At 29.6% G+C, this 13308-nt stretch overlaps 1 protein-coding gene across 27 annotated transcripts in view; it reads left to right on the forward strand.

The window, feature by feature from the left end:
* Window positions 1-13308, forward strand: part of LOC114344868 (voltage-dependent calcium channel type A subunit alpha-1) — a 460590-nt gene that overhangs the window by 384708 nt on the left and 62574 nt on the right. The gene's annotated exons all lie outside the window — the stretch shown is intronic.

A 13308-nucleotide genomic window follows, 5' to 3' on the forward strand; every position in this document is an offset into this window, starting at 1 on the left:
TAAATATTTTGAAAGGCCGTTTCGATAATTGGGTTCCTGGGAATTTTTTACTAATTAACGAAATTTTTTTGTCGCTTTTTCTTCTTTTTTTTTCTTGGAGTTATATTACAACGGGCCCTTTTTGGGTTAAATTTCATTAAGAATATCAAATCTCTGAATTGTAGATTCTAGACCTAAAAATATTAAGATTTAACTAAAATCTTTTAAATAAAATGTGGCTACTTACTGAGTTACAGGGTGTTTTATTTAAGAATTTAAAAATTATTGTTACTAAGTACTTCAAAACTATTTTACGTATACTTATCATACTTGGCAGAAAGTGTGGCTATTATACACCCTACTACAATGTGACTAATAAACGTTTCTAGCTAGGCCAGAGGCATACGACAGGGGATAGTGAATGATTGACCCTTCCCAAATTCTACGCCACTGAGTGAATTACTATTATAGCGAAATTTTTCGATTCTCCAATACTTTGTATGTAAATAACTTTATTGGTATCGATAAAGTCATCAGTTTGCGAGATATTGGAAGTTTAAAATGAATGAATGAATGAATCAAAATAACTATGCCGTTTCATTTTTAACGTCCAATATCTCGAAAACTAATGACTTAATCGTTACCTGTAAGAAGCATATTATTTACATAGAAAGTATTGGAGACTCGAAAAATTTCGCTAAAATAGTAATTCCCTCAGTGGCGTAGAATTTAGGAAGGGTCAACCATTAACTATCCCCTGTCGTACACCTCTGGTAGTAGCTAGAAACTTTTATTGATCACAATTTAGTAGACTGTGTAGTACCCACACTTCTTGCCAAGTATGATAAGGATACGTCTAATAGTTTAAAAGTACTTGGTAAAAATAATTTTAAATTTTTTAAATAAAACACCCTGTAACATTTATGCCACATTTTATTTAAGTGATTTTAGACCAATCTTAATATTTTTAGGTCTAGAATCTACAACTTAGAGATTTGACATTATTAATGAAACTTAACCCTAAAAGGGCCCGTAGTAATATAACTCCAAAAAAAAAGAAGAGGAAAAAAAAACAAAAAATTTGTTAATTAGTTAAAAATTCCCAGGAACCCAATTATTGAAACGGCATTTCAAAATATTTAATCTCCGCGACGTTATTAAAAAAGCAAATTATAAACAAATTTGAATAATTTTCAAATGCCATTTTAGGGGGAAGTTTAATTGAAATTTGAATTTATCAATACATTTATCGAAAATATACATAAACATAAAAATAATAAGCTTTAATACAGGTGAATATTTCTTTAGCAACAACCGCGTTTTTGCAATTGAAAATAAAGTAACATTTAATAAACAAATTCAATATCTCAAAAAATATTAAATATTTTTGGACCAATTTTTTATTAATACTGATAACATAGCTCAACTATCCCTGTAAAATAAGATATTTTATAGTGCTTATTTAAAACGCTAAAAATAATTTTTTGCGAATGAGTTTTTAAAGTTTTATGTATAATTATTTAAATAAATAGGGGGTCAAATTTAATTTAGTAAGACTTATGTGAAAGATTTACTTTTCAACTTTGCAGAAAACAGTCCTATTGACCATCATTAGTAATTGAATGACTTCAGCAGTTAAAAAAGTATTTTTTTTTGCAAAAATGACCCCTTTTTACTTATTCAAATAATGATCCCCTTGTATGATTTGGATACTTTTTTGAGAATATCTTTTGTACCCACCTAAACTTTGATATAAAGTTTGTTTCAACCTGTACGAATTTACATTAATTTTGATTTACATGTAGTGTAATTTTATTTTACTTAATTTAACTGTAATTTTATTATTAGACTAGTAATATACAAACGTTATTTTATTTGTGCAACAGTAAAAGCGTAATAATTTTGAATGTAAATATCTGGAAATTGAAGATCTGCAAAAAAAGCAAGATGTATTCATCTTAAACAAGAACATGGAGAGGATATTGCTATACAAAATACAAGATAATACAACCTGATCTATACAACTTTGTTGATAAAGTAAACCTTGTCATAAACGATATCGATAAACTAAAAAGGTGGGAAGAGTACATTAACGAACTATTTAGTGATGAACGACAAGTAAAAGAAATACAAAATTTTATTACAGGTACTCCAGTAACAATGAAAGAATTGAAAAACCAAGAGAAATACTTAAAAACCTTGGAAATAAAAGGAAAATGTCTTCTTAGCCTTTTAAATAAAGTATTCAAAAGCGAAAAAACATCAGCAGATCAAAAAGCTCTATTTTTCTGAAGCTTTCAAAAAAGAAAAAAAGGAAATGCAAAAGCATACTCCAACTATAGGAGTTTTATTGCGGCCAATTATTAAGAGTTTTAAAAATACTTCTTCGGAAAATTCATTCCAGAACTTATGCTAGAATTGTAGGAGAAATTAGTGCTACGCAATTTGGTTTACGTACCTAATAATCTTGGAACAAGAAAGGCACTATTCAACGTGAAAGTACTGATTCAGAGGTGTAGAGATGTCTATCATCTTGTGTACATGTGCATTATAGACTTTAAGAAAGCATTTGAAAAAGTTGCACATGTAAAATTGATAAAAATTCTTGGACGTATAGAAACAGTTGACAAAAACTTAAGAGTTGTATAAAATCTATAATATCACCAGTAAGCAAATTCTAGATACGCCTGAATCAATATAAATTCTCCGTGGAGTTCGACAGGGATGCATCTTGTCACCAAGGCTTTTTAATCGGCACGCTGAGCATATTCCCAAAGAGCACTTGTGAGGTTTAATGTCGGTATCACGGTTAAACGAAATTAAAATCAGATGATCTGAGATATGCGGATGATACTGTGTTGCCTGCGAGTTCTGCGGAAGAACGTTAGTTATGAATTAATAGTACTACTGAAAAATGTGAAGTCTACGACTTAAAACTGAATACTTCAAAAACCAACAATATGGTAGTCAGAAAAACCAGTAGACGACTACATAACTGCATCATATGGTACCTACTAACATAGAAAAACCGAGAACATCATTGATCTCAGTTCAAATATAAATGACAATTTATATATACCCAGAAGTTAAAACAATTAAGATAAAATCAAGTATCAACAACATACTTTACGTAAGAAAACATTGAATTATAATAAGTAGGTAAGCTAAATTAGATCACATTTATACAATACCTTAAATACTTTCATAATGAAGAATTAACCACCACCAAACAGTCAAAATATATAGATATATTTTGGAAACCATCCATGGAAACCAACAAGATATTTTTTGGAGTCATTAATATGAGAGTATGCGTTAAACACAAACATAAACATGGTTTATTTAAATACTATTTTTTTACAACGAATGTTGCAGATTTTCCAATTTAGCAGGAAATTTTAAGCTTACGTTTCATTTTTTCATAAGACTAACGGTAAACAGTTTCAACAACAACCAAATCTCTACAGAAATTTTCATCAAATTCATAAACAGCTTTTTAATATCTGGATCTAGTCCACGATGTAGACATATTTTTCTTCTATTACAAACTGCACTCGACTCAGTATCTTTTTAATCTTTCTATTGCTTAAACTTTGTACTTAAACTTTTGTGCATGAGTAAGTGCTGTGCAGATTTTTCTAGTAAACTTACTTCTGTGTTAGCATGAAGTAGCGGGATAGATTTTTTTTAATCTGTAGGGGTATGTGAGATATTTTACTAAAATATTTGTAATATTTAAACTCAATCTTAATTTATTAAACCAGGCTAGAAATGAACGGCAACATAAACTTTACAAAAACTTATAGCTGGCAAAACATCCTCCTCCTCATTCATTGAGCCCTTGTACGCCGTAGTGACCTCTAAATATTGTTAATAAACGGCTTCGTGTAGGGATTTGCCCACCAGATTCTTAGTCCAGGGCGCATCTGTTTTGAGATTAACGTTGAGAGGTGACTCATATTTTTTTGCGGAAATTGCTTGAGTCACCTCTCAACGAATAATAATTCAGTTATCCTCCCACTCAAAAAGGTCCGGAACATTGTTTAAATAATCAAAATGTCAAAAAATTAAGGAAAAATTCGATTTTTTTATTCGTTTTTTGATTATAACTTTAAAAGTGTTTACTTCCGAGAAAAGTTGCACTGACATAAAAGTTGCGTAAATAAATTTCCAACAATATAGGATTGGTTAAAAATTATAAAAATTGTCACCCTTGTTGCAATAATTGCGAAAAAAACATAAGTATTCGCATTTTAAGTTTTTCAACCATTTATGATTCACTTAGGACATTCATATTGTACCCATAAAAACTCTATGATACAATAAAACAATACTGTAAATTTCATTAAGATCGGTTTAATAGATTTTGCAAAATAAATTTTGCAATCCAGCTTTCGTAAAAAAAATTCATTTTTCCAAAATGTTGCAGGACTGAAAATAAAGCAGATAGCATGTTGAAATTTTTTTACGCATAGAAGAATACTGTACCTTTCATTAGCAATTTGCAAAATTAAAATCGGTTAACTACCACGGCGTCAGAATTTTTTTTAAATAAACATTAATTTTTGGTGCTACGCGCAGGACAGCGGTGTTCGATTCACACAAGTCGATTTCTACCAAAATTTCTTCCAATCTTTATTTAATATATTATTTTCTTGCTCTATATTTTGTTGTATTTTAATATTTTAATTCCACAAAAATCAAACTTATTTGAATATTTTTTGTGAAATATTGTTTAAACAAGCATATGTTTAAAAATAATAAACTTTTATTCTTTAAGTTAAAATATATGAACAGAGAAAGTTTTTGCTAAAAAAAGTATTATGTCAAAGGCAGAGTATGTAGTTTTATTTTGCAATAAACAAATTTATTTATTTATATCTAAATGTACCAAAAATTTAAATTTATCAATCATTATCAAAGGTCATTGGAATGCCCAATCAGAGCAAACGTATCCGCTGTCCTGCGCGTAGCACCAAAAATTATTGTTGATTTTAAAAAAATTCCTGACGCTGTGGTAGTTAACCGATTTTAATTTTGCAAATTGCAAATGAAAGGTACAGTATTCTTCTATATGTAAAAAAAATTAACTTGCAGTCTGCTTTATTTTCAGTCTTGCAACATTTTGAAAAAATTAATTTTTTTTGCGAAAGCTGGATTGCAATATTTATTTTGCCAAATCTATTAATCCGATCTTAATGAAATTTATAGTATTGTTTTACTGTACCATAACGTTTTTCTGGGTGAAATATGAAGGTGCTAAGTGTAGCATAAATGGTTGAAAAATGTAAAATGCGAATACTTGTTTTTTATGGTTTTTTTCGCAATTATTGCTATTTTGCAACAAGGGTGACAATTTTTAAAATTTTTAACTAATCCTATGTTGTAGCAAATTTAATTATGCAACTTTTATGTCAGTGCAACTTTTCTCGAAAATAAATACTTTTAAAGTTATAATCAAAAAACGAATAAAGAAATCGAATTTTTACTTAATTTTTTGACATTTTGATTATTTAAGCAATGTTCCGGACCTTTTTGAGTGGGAGGATAACTCAAATATAATTATATGAGTTATTTTCAAGCAATTTCTGCAAAAAAAATATAATAACCTCTCAACATCTAAATGTACTAATATTTTTACAGATGCGCTCTGGTCTATCTTCATTTGGTCTACCCATCGTGTTGGGGATCTTATGAAGCTCGCAAAACATACAGTTACCTATTAAGGATTCCTAAACCACTAGACTATTTTAGTGATCTCTCCGTTTGATTCTGTTTGTCCAGTTCAGTCCATCACTTCTGTTTTATTTGAAATCATTTTTAGAATGATAGTCCCACACCCTCGTTTAAGTTCCTTTAACATGCAGAGTAGATCCTCTGTATTGTTCCTTACGAGTACTATCTCATAGACAAGTCATAAAAATTTGCCATCGATTTTAATTCTGCGTTGTTCCCAATTTTACTTCTTGAACACATCTTCTAATGCAAGAGTAAACAATTTTGGAAGGTTTTTGTCTTCCTGCCTAATTCCTTTTTCTGATCTTATTTTGTTTGTTGTTAGACCTGCTACTTTTCTGCATAGTTGCATTATCATATATAAATTTAAGGAGTATTCCATATCTGGAATCAATTACAGCGTTATTCGTTCCTTCTAATATGTGCCAGAGTTTTATTGAATCTGTTGTCTTTTTTAATCCAAAACTGCCAAATGAATAGTTCCATTGTATTCGTTATACTTTTCTCTAAGTTAGTGTCCGTATTGTCTGTGGGTGTTCTGTGGTACTATAACGTATGTTATTTAGTAACAGTAACAGACTGGTAACTATCGAATTTATTTGATAGTTTGTTGGTAATTATTTGCGTAAAGTGTTTGTACAGATGTGGTAACAGGCTTATTAGTCTGTACTTTTTGAGTTTGTGTTTGTAAGCTTTCTGGTTTATTAAAAGTATTTGCGCTATTTGCCAAGAGGTTGGAATAGTAAGCCCAAGAGGCACTTGTTCATTAGGATTTTAACTGCCAATAAAGTAGTTTGACCTCCAGCATTAATTATTTTTTTTGTTATTCCGTCGTCTCCAGGAGCTTTTTTATTGATCCAACTTCCTGGTTATTATTTTTTGACAGTGTTTTAGATCCTATATTTAATATTCTTCATTCTTTATCGTGGTTTTCCGATTTTGCTAAGCTGGAAGAGCATAATTCTGGATAATATTCTTTAACAGTATTTATTATCTAATTCTTCTCGTTTATAGTGATTTCATTTTTGTCTTTTATTTGATGTATTACTTTGTTGTCAGCCTATGCTATTTAGAATTTTTGATTTTTTCCGTACTGCTGTCCCTATTGTGTCGTAGTATTTTTTTTCTTATTGCCATATTAAGTTTCTTGTATTTTCTAGTGAATTTCGATCCATACAGCTTATTAGCCAGGGAGGTAGTGTCAAATTTGACCGGAGCATTTTAGCATGGCTGGTTTCTTATTATTTAGGTAGGTGCTCCAAAGCTTATTAACAAATGATGTGTCAGCTGGCCCAAAACCGGGGATTTTAGTCAAGAAAAGGTAAAACATGAAAGTTGATGGATCAACGCTACAGCTTAAATGTCAAATATTTATATACGTTACTCAGAACATTTAATGGACTTGCTTACTTGGCGCCTACCTTTCACTCAGGAGATCGGGGTTCAAATCCTGGCGCGGAAAATTCTTTTTGTTTTTTAAATTGACATTTTATTTTGAAAAATATTTATTTTTATAATACCACATTTTTATTATTTATACGAGACAATATAAAAAAATCAGTATGTCTTTTATAGAATTATGCATAGAACTTATGAAATAGCATAATATATACATCTGTTCATAAATATTATGATTCACCTTAATAAGCAAAATTACTGTACATGAACCCCTGATGCTTCCTGAGTTAGTACGACCAATCTAAGTGAAAAAGGGGGTTGTCCTCCCCACCCCACCCCCTCCTGACATTTTTTTATCTTTTTAGACAAACTGTTTTTTGCATAATTTTATGTGATGTAAAACCAAAAAATACATACAACCCTAGTTTTTCACTTTTCTATCACCAACCCCCATTTTTAATAGCAATCTAATTATTTCCCTGTTCTCTATAATATATTATAAAAATGAATTTTTGTCTGTATGTCCCTTATAGAATCGTAAACTATGCATTTAATCATATAATGACCTCAAGCAAAGTTTTTGTACTTACATGAACCCAGGAAGGAGTTAATACGACCAACCTAAGTAATCATTATTTTGTGATGTCTGCGTAAATAAATTATTTACGCAGACACCACAAAACAATAAGTATGTATTGTTTATTAGAAAAAAGTAGACGCAATATTTTTAAGTATTTTTTGGCTTTCTGGTAATTTTTAGGTATTTAACTTTTAAACATTATTTGGTTCTAAGGCGGTACGAAGTTTGCCTGGTCAGCTAGGTAATACTAAAAAAATATTCTTGGACTAGTTTGGCAAAGACTAAAAAGTATAAATCATTAATTTATGAATTTTAGATTGTAAGAAAAAAGCGTCCACATGAAACAAGTGGAAGAAGGTCTGAAAACACTTGAGATTACCAATTGGAGGAACAAAGCAAGGAACAGAACAGAATGGCGGAAAATCTTAGAACAAGCCAGGAGCCAAAAAGGGTTGTCGAGCTACTGATGATGATGATGAAGAAAAAATGATACGGGATTTCCGTATTTTTCTGTCACGTTCACTTGGTCAGCTAACATTTTTTGCCATGTACCTACATAATGCAGCTGACGATTTTTTCTTCATCATCATCATCAGTAGCTCGACAACCCTTTTTGGCTCCTGGCTTGTTCTAGGATTTTCCGCCATTCTGTTCTGTTCCTTGCTTTGTTCCTCCAATTGGTAATCTCAAGTGTTTTCAGACCTTCTTCCACTAGTTCCATGTGGACGCTTTTTTCTTACAATCTAAAATTCATAAATTAATGATTTATACTTTTTAGTCTTTGCCAAACTAGTCCAAGAATATTTTTTTAGTATTACCTAGCTGACCAGGCAAACTTCGTACCGCCTTAGAACCAAATAATGTTTAAAAGTTAAATACCTAAAAATTACCAGAAAGCCAAAAAATACTCAAAAATATTGTGTCTACTTTTTTCTAATAAACAATACATACTTATTGTTATGTGGTGTCTGCGTAAATAATTTATTTACGCAGACATCACAAAATAATGATTACTTAGGTTGGTCGTATTAACTCCTTCCTGGGTTCATGTAAGTACAAAAACTTTGCTTGAGGTCATTATATGATTAAATGCATAATTTACGATTCTATAAGGGACATACAGACAAAAATTCATTTTTATATATTATAGAGAACAGGGAAATAATTAGATTGATATTAAAAATGGGGGTTGGTGATAGAAAAGTGAAAAATTAGGGTTGTATGTATTTTTTGGTTTTACATCACATAAAATTATGCAAAAAACAGTTTGTCTAAAAAGATAAAAAATGTCAGGAGGGGGGTGGGGTGGGGAGGCCAACCCCCTTTTTCACTTAGATTGGTCGTACTAACTCAGGAAGCTTCAGGGGTTCATGTACAGTAATTTTGCTTATTAAGGTGAATCATAATATTTATGATCAAATGTATATTTATGCTATTTCATAAGTTCTATGCATAATTCTATAAAAGACATACAGATTTTTTTATATTGTCTCGTATAAATAATAAAAACGTGGTATTATAAAAATAAATATTTTTCAAAATAAAATGTCAATTTAAAAAACAAAAAGAATTTTCCGCGCCAGGATTTGAACTCCGATCTCCTGAGTGCAAGGTAGGCGCCAAATAAGCAAGTCCATTAAATGTTCTGAGTAACGTATATAAATATTTGACATTTAAGCTGTAGCGTTGGTCCATCAACTTTCATGTTTTACCTTTTTTTGACTAAAATCCCCGGTTGTGGGCCAGCTGACACATCATTTGTTAATAAGCTTTGGAGCACCTACCTAAATAATAAGAAACCAGCCATGCTAAAATGCTCCGGTCAAATTTGACACTACCTCCCTGGCTATATGCCATTAATCATATCCTGTGATTCTATCTTCAATTGATTATTATTATGTTCTTCAGTAACACTTTATGGTAATACTTTTATTATATTCGCAGTATATTTGGATCTTTTTACATTTTTTGGTCAAATATCTCAAAGTTACTTCTGGTACGGATTTAAAAAAACATCCTGTGCGTAATTTTTATCTAGTCTCTTTTTAATATGTCTATTTTCTTCAGCATGCTTTTTTAAATAAAAAATAAACTAAATGTATATACATGTAAACAAAAAAAAAAAAAATAACAACACTCACAGTTTTATCACCATTACTTAGTGTTTCCAATTCCTGCCTACTGTGAAAGTATATGTCGTGCTTATTTGTTGGGGATTATTATTTTGGGTATGAGGATTACCCTCTGCGTATCTAGGTTGGTATTGAAGACGAACCAGGAGAAGAATCGGATATTTAGCTGATAGACTCTAAATTTTTTGTATGAAAATGTGGAAACTATAAAATAAATTCGTATATTTCTAACTACTTTACCTAATATAATATTTAAGGTAAGTCATTTTAGAGGTCTCTGGGCTTATTTTTATTTTCTCTATTCCTTATTTGATACTTTGTTATTATTTCTTGAACATTTTTTATTCTTATCTTTTCTATACAGTGCTAGCCAAAAGTCACCTCTCCTCTCGTATTAAACATGTCAAAATATCAGTGAATATTGTGACATTGGCATATTGGAACCGTGCAAGTTCGGCAAAGCGACCCCTATTTCTACGCTCTGTACTTTTATTCGCACTTTTAATTATATTGGCCAATTATATTAGTCCTGGTTACTGGATAATTGTCAAGGCCATATTCCAAAAAAATAATAAGAAGAAAAAATAAGATGCAGCTTATGATATGCAAACGTAAACAATTGTATGTAGTAAATAAAATTAGTTATTAAAATGCAGTACTGCAAGCAAAATACAATTAATTAAATTTACCTTTATATAATAATTGCATATCATATCGATATTGTGGAGCAATATATAATTTTTCTGCTTCAATGACAGAAGGTATGAAATATACGTCAATTTGACAATTTCAATTGACAATATGAATTATTTAAGATAGTTGCAATATTTCTCCGCGACTCGCGCACGGTCGTTTCTCCTTTCCCTTCCAAGTACTTGCACACCGCGAATATTTTAAAAGGAGTAAGACAAAAACTTAAGCAATAAGTGAATCAGTACTACCTGGAACGAGATTAATTATACAATGGAGAAATAATATCTGATTTAACAAGAACTTTTTTGAAGAACAGCTTCATAAGGGCTACTCCTAATCTAAACTGGTGTGAAAGTTACTCTCTAGTAACTTAATCCACTTGAAAACCAATGCTGCTTAGTAGGATAGTGTATAGTGTATATTTTACAGTTTCTAATTTTTTTCATTTTTATACAATTTTTATGTAAAATTCTCCTGTTTCTAAAGGACTTGTCTATACCAAGGAGTGTAGATACTTGAATTTCTGTTGTATCTACCATGGCACTTTTGTTCATTGACATGTATAATATCGTTTCCGTCTAAAATATAGTTGAGTTATTTTTAAGGGTTTTAAGAGCATAAAATTCAGTTATGACTTAGGTACACTTTTAGGAGGAAATAGATGAAATAAGTCAAACGATGGATGAATATGTCAAACATCTCTATCTCACTAAAAATGGGTTAAAAAAAGTAGAAAAGAAACAGTAGAACCAAAAAAGAAGAAAAATATACTATAAAGCACAAACATGTTTAATACTTCCTCTAATAATTTTTTTTATAGATTTCTTTTAGCTTTAATTTTTGACAAATTTATTACAATTATATTAATATTATACAACTAGTAATCTAACTCTATTAACAAATCTATGAAATTTATTTTACTGATACTATTTTCCATAATATTATGACCTCTTAATGAAATACCCTAAAAATGATAAATTTAAAATCTAAAACTACTATGTATATAATATTTTTGCTGGTATTTTATTTTATAGTTTCTGCGAAAATATACAAACTATTATTACTGTTAAGCCCCTATTATAAATTTATTCACACATTACTTTTTAAAAATATATATTTTTTTTAATTTTAATTTTGACAATTCAAATTGTCTTAGGATCAGTATAACATTATTATTTTAAAAACATTGGTATTCATTTTTAACTAACACTTCTTTATTTCTTCGTACTTAAAAAACGTTTCCAAAACAAGGAGAGCCAAAAATTTTTCGATGAAAACACGAAAGAGAGATATGTAAATGTTTTATATACATAATAAAGAAACTTTTAGATAAAAAATAATAATAACAGGAAAAAGCACTACAAAATTAAATTTTAGATCAAATTCAATTGTAAGATAAAATTTTTTTCTCTAAACTTTATTTTGATTAAAGTTCAAGGATGATATCTTAAATTTTCCAATTTTATTTGTATAAACACAACCATTCTTTAAAGTACACTTCCTGGCAAAAATTGGTGAATTTAAAATTTACTTTATACCATACAACATTTTTTGTGAACACTGATTTGACTGAGATATTTTTTGTCACCTATAAAATGATATATGAGTAATTTACCTCATTAATGTGCCTATACGAGCCTTTTTATGCTTTATTTAATCCTTATCTTCACCTTTATCGTTTGTAATGGTTCCTAGATATTTAGAAATTTGTAGTTTACAAAACTCTCTAGTTTAATTTTGCCCAGTCCTTGTCCCCTTGCATTACACAACCTGCTTGGTATTTTCTTAATAATTTTCATAAATTTTGATTACTGATAATTTATTTCCTGCTTTTATTGATGCATCATAATGTCTCGTTAATAGGTTTATGAGTTCAATTTTTGATTTTATTTTTGATCTGTCAAATTGGCTTTATCAAGATTTATTATGCGAAATGAATCCCTTATGCCCTTCTACAAGCCATCCTACAAAGAAAAATATTTGGGTAGCAAGGTCGACGAAGAACATCCTGGTTAAAGAACTTCAGAACTTGGTTCAATACAACATCTGTGCAACTTTTCTCACTGTTGAATATAAGATAAAGATTCCCGCTAACATTAGTCACGTATAGGCACATCAAAAAAAGAATAAAATAAAATTCCTGTAATCTTTAATAAAACTATAATAATGGATACGTTTTTAGTAACGAAATAAAAATTAACTATTGACTTAATATACAATAGAACAAATTATTCTATATAAATAAATATTGTTCAACAAGATTGATCAATTTTTGAATTTTTTAACGACTTCATTGCTCCTAGTACGCTCAACAGACCGTTACAAAAATATCAGAAGCAAAAACATAATTTAATATAATATCAGGATTGTGTTCAAACTAAAAATTAATAATAATTAATGAAGGAACAAATAGATCTTAATCAAATCAACGTCACAGAAAAAAAAATGGTATCAATCTAGAAAAAGTTTGAATGGATAGTTTTTTATTTATAAGTGAGTTGAAAATATTAATAATTTTATGTATAGGATAGGTACTGCCCGTCAAGATAAATAAAATGTCCTCACTCCAGAATCCAATTTTTTACATTTTATGTGATTAAAAAATAAGACTCGACGCAATTTTAACCCACCACCCCTTCCCCATTCACTCAACACAAAAAACCCTCAGATTTTCGTTTTTATTTATTTTTTAGTAGGGATGCATTCATTTAAAAATTTCGAAAAGTCACAGCGTAGTTGGGACATTTACAAAACATGTCAGATTTATAAATTTTTTTTTTTTTTTTTTGG

Source organism: Diabrotica virgifera, chromosome 1 (assembly GCF_917563875.1).
Source record: "Diabrotica virgifera virgifera chromosome 1, PGI_DIABVI_V3a".
In the NCBI taxonomy this organism is placed as follows: domain Eukaryota; kingdom Metazoa; phylum Arthropoda; class Insecta; order Coleoptera; family Chrysomelidae; genus Diabrotica; species Diabrotica virgifera.